At 34.1% G+C, this 4,672-nt stretch overlaps 1 long non-coding RNA gene across 5 annotated transcripts; it reads left to right on the forward strand.

The window, feature by feature from the left end:
• Positions 1-937: 937 nt before the first annotated feature.
• Positions 938-3,501, forward strand: LOC134264871 (uncharacterized). Of its 5 annotated transcripts, none has more exons than XR_009991636.1 (6): positions 938-1,460; positions 1,549-1,640; positions 1,750-1,908; positions 2,140-2,250; positions 2,742-2,838; positions 2,960-3,501. It is a non-coding gene; the product is annotated as an uncharacterized LOC134264871 (long non-coding RNA). The 5 variants fall into 5 exon arrangements; XR_009991639.1 differs by having other exon boundaries at positions 2,150-2,250; XR_009991635.1 differs by having other exon boundaries at positions 1,750-1,832.
• Positions 3,502-4,672: the final 1,171 nt, after the last annotated feature.

Consider the following 4,672-nt stretch of genomic DNA (forward strand, 5'->3'; position numbering starts at 1 on the left):
ACTTTTTATTCGTGAGAACTTTATTTTTCACATTAATATTACGCGTGACAGTATGGTCGCGAAAATTTCATTTTCGCGTATAATATAATTCCTTAAGATTATATTTAAGAAATAAACAACGTTATTTAGTGAACATGGCGTTATGAATAGCAATTGCTCTGCTGGCATATTCCATGATGCGCGCTAGCTAGTATTTCCCTCTCAAACACAGTTATCTGGATACAAGCAGCGCCGTCATCACATTCTCTTAATTTTTGTTTTGATGCAGTCGTGACGTCATCGATCAACGTTATTGAAATCCTCTGACAAAAATCAATAATTTAACACTATGACAAAAATGAGAATGCTTTTATTATGATTATTACTCCATTATGCTTTTCTGTGATTTTTTGGGTACTTTTTCTATTTATTTTTTCTTGAAATAGATATAGATCTACTAGTTAAAGAAATTTTCTCTTTTTGAATGTTATTACCCAAGTTTGAAGAGTTATCGTTCTTTGTACAAGTATGCATGATACGAAAAAATAAAAATATGGAGTTCTATTCAATTTTTTATAAGTTTTATTTTACAATTAAATACTTTGACCAAAATCAAATTTTTAAAGATATCAATCGGCAATTTCAAATTGTTCTGAATTCCTTTTTTTCCAAAAAATATTATTAAAAAACTTATATTTAGTCCTTTTACGAAACATTTCATATATATACTTCTCAACAAGTAATTTTTTGTAGTGGAGCTTGTTCTACACGAGTGAGATAGAGCACTTGCAGTCATAGTGGAAGCAGTTGCGTCTATAGTCCTATAAACGCATTTGATGGCTAAATGTTCATGGTGGGAGAGAGCAGTGGATATGCAAATATAGAGCAATGACCACCATTTTGAAAATTTTGTATCGCTAATGAAGAGTCATTGACTATTAAATAAATTAAATAAGGTGACGCGAAAATTAAGTGATTTACAGTATATAGGAAACATCTTCTCAATAATACCAAAGCCATATATAGTCATATTGATATGGAAGCATCCTTAGGTAGTGTAGATTCAAATTTGTCCAAATCTTGATTCCAGGGGGCAGGGAGGGGCATCAATGGGGATAAAATTTTAACAAAGGAATATATAGGAAAAAATTTTATGTTCATGCCAGAACAGCTAAGCCATTGTTATTGATATGAAAATGTCTCCAGGTAGTTATTTAAGCCCCCTTCTCCTCTTCCTAAATTTTATACTTTTCAGTACTGGACTAAATTGTCATTTACTAGCCAATATGCTTAGGTGAGTATATTGCCCATTGGCCACTAGTTTATTTTAGAAATCTTCTCACTTGGTATGAAGTGCAAGTGATCCCCATTTGGTGTCTGTTAATTTTTATCTTTTTAAGAGGAATACTTTTAAGGCTGAACAGGATCCTGAAGTGAGGACTCCCTCTCTCATTGAACTGCATACAGCAGCAGAAAGCAGGGTAAGATTCAGATTTTACTTATTGTATCTTTGCTTGCCTATTGATGTTGGCTGTACCAAGCTTTAACATCTGGACCTTCAATTGATAGATTTCAGTTCCCCTTTGATTCAGAAGAGGAACAACAATGGAGGACCAAGGTCATTAATATAAGAAGAGTCTATTCCTGTCTGTGTTTTGCAGGTATTATGTTTCAAAAGTGGTAAGCAACAAGCTGCTTTTTACTGAAGCTTCTCACTTGGTATGAAGTGCAAGTGTTTCCTCTTTTATGTCTCTGTTTTATCTTTTTAAGCAGAAGAAAGTTAAGACTGACCAGGAATTCTAAGTGAGGAAGAGTCCCTTTCCCATTCCACTGCAGCCATGAGGAGAATACTCGTAAGAATCAGACTTTACTTCTTTTTCACCTATGGAACTTCATCATGACCCACTTTAACAGGCAGGAGTCTTACAAGTATTTTTTATGTAATTATTTCTGACATATCTTTGTCCTCCCTACTCTAAAGTAACTATGCTTTCCTTAGACTCCTTGCCCCAATATTCCACCTTATTCCTAGCTATATAACCTTATTGTCTTTATTTGCTTTTTGATTTTCAAGCTAATAATGTTGTAATGATTATGTTCATTTGAATTTCTGTGATTATTACATTGCTTTGTATTATTGCTTATCTTCTCTCCATCAAGTATTTTCAAGGAATTTGACAAGGGAAGAGGACCAGTGCTGACCAAGTGAAGAAAAAGAAGAGTCTTAATTGCCAAGCTTTGTACAGCAGCCAATATCTGATTAAGGAGTGGGTAAAAAGATTTATTTTTTGCAATTTACAAATTTTCTTTATACACTTATCAAATCATAGGTCCATGGGGATTTACTTCTGCTGCACAACAGCAAGACTGTGTTGCAATAACAATAGGGCATCCCGAGGATGTGTTGTTTCAAATTACGTTACATCATGATCCCTTTGGACTAGGATTAGTAAAAAAATATGAATTAAGTATTTTTTTTTTGATGACAAAGTCAAGGTGACTCAGGTGAACATTTTGGCACAAGGTATTTCTGTTCATGTTTTTTTCATTATCTTTGGATTTCCTTTGTTAACAAGTAGAAGATGAGACTGATCTCAATCAGTTAACAAGAATGTGGAAAGTAAGGACTTACTACTGTCTAACCTAAACATTGATGGTTAGTCAGATCAGATGCATGTAAAGCTCTAGACCTTGCATTATGTGAATTAGAGGAGATTTTGACTCTCTCATTGCTTGGATTCTTAGTGTCTTTTTGTTAATAGGCAGGCGGTTATGCTGGCATTGATCCCGTTTCCAAAAGCAGATCAACATGATTCCTCAAGACTCCAAAGAGATCAACTATGGGACTTGAAAATAAAGGTAAGACACATGTACAAGCTCTGCAAAATCCTTCTATTCTGTAAAAATATGTTAGCTATTTTTCATTTATTAAGATTTTATTAATATTTATGTTGAGTCCTTGTGATTTCTTTTTTTACAGGCAGACTGCCATCAATTTCATGTTTCTTTGATAGCAGACAAATATGCTTCAACAATAGTGCAGAGAGTAATTTAAGGTTTGGACTGCAAGTGTTGGACACACTAAATAACTCATTACTCAAAGAATTCAATGGATAGTGCTGAGTACATTATTATATATCTACAAAGTGATGGGCACACTAAATAGCTTAACTGACAGAATTCAATGGACCGTGCTGAGAACATTGATATATATCTACAAAGTGATGGACACACTAAATAGCTTAACTGATGGAATTCAATGGACCGTGCTGAGTACATTGTTATCTACAAAGTGATGGACACACTAAATAGCTTAACTCACAGAATCCAATGGACAGAGTTGAGTATGTACTAATATCTACAAAGTGATGGACACAGTAAACAGCTTAATTCTCAGGATTCTGTGTACCATGCTGAGTACATAACTGACATTAAGGATAACTCATGATCATATGACATCCACAGCAGATCACTCAAAGTTGTGTTACTACATTATTGTACAACTTTTCATATACTACGTTATTTTTTTCTAAATGTTTTATTTTTTTGTATCTGTATATTATATTTTTTAATTTAAAAAAGTTAAAGATTGGATTTTTAAGCAAATTTATCAAGAGAGGTAAATCAGTGCTTGTCTCAATATCTAAGCTTAAGAGAAAGGGAGGTAATTTTTTTTTTATTGTGAATCCTTGTCCAGAGCATATGCTTTCTCCCCTTGGTCCAATGTGGCTAATACTTCTCTCACAGAGTGCCACTGGTCAATGGATGTGTAGTGACCTTGAACAAAGTTTATAGGCCAAAAGTCAAGGTTAAAACCCCTTTCAGCCACTTTACATTTTTATGTTCATTGCTGAAAGTTAGGGACCCTTTGAGATGGCCACCATCTCAATGATATCTAATTTTAGTTTGAAAGTTGCTAGAAAAGATAAAGTGATCTCATTGTAACATTATTATTTTTTAGTGTTTTAGATTATAAATAAATATAACAATATGCAAAATCTAAATTCTTTTATATTTTCTCTCCTTTGATTTACATAGCAGGCCTTCCAGTTTTTAGATCATATGAGATTTTCTGATCACCTGTTGTCCGTCGTCCAAACGTCTGACTGTCCATTCATCTGTAAACTTTTCACATTATCAGCTTATTCTTGAGAACCATTAGGCCAATTTTGACCAAACTTAGTACAAAACATCCTTGGGTAGTGGGAGTTTAAATTATAAGAATAAAGTCCCCTTCCGAGGGGAAATTGTCAAGAATATACAAAAATAGGGTGGGGTCATAAAAAAATCTTCTCAAGAACCACCGGGCCAGAAAAGCTAAACTTCTGTGGAAGCATCCTGGGGTAGTGTTACTAGTGTAGATTCTAAATTGCTTGGATCATGACCCCTGGGGATTGGGAAAGGTCAAGGTAGGTATTAGGGGGAAATCTGTTTAATAACATAATGGCCAAAGTTACTCAGGTGAGTGATGTGGCCGATGGGCTTCTTGCTTATCTAATTTAGTTTTATCTTTGTATGCAACACTTTTTCCTTTCTTTGGGTACCACCATATTTGACCTTTTGACCTAGACCTTGGAGTTTGACCCACTTTTACACAAAAAATCCAAACTTTTACTTTGGCCATATCTTTTGAATAGTAGAAACTAGGAATTTCATATTTCACATATGCATTTTTTGTGTCAAGGCCTTTCAT

This window comes from Saccostrea cucullata, unplaced genomic scaffold (genome assembly GCF_032062105.1).
Source record: "Saccostrea cucullata isolate Sc308-1 unplaced genomic scaffold, CSIRO_AGI_Scuc_v1 ctg11162, whole genome shotgun sequence".
Classification (NCBI taxonomy): Eukaryota; Metazoa; Mollusca; class Bivalvia; order Ostreida; family Ostreidae; genus Saccostrea; species Saccostrea cuccullata.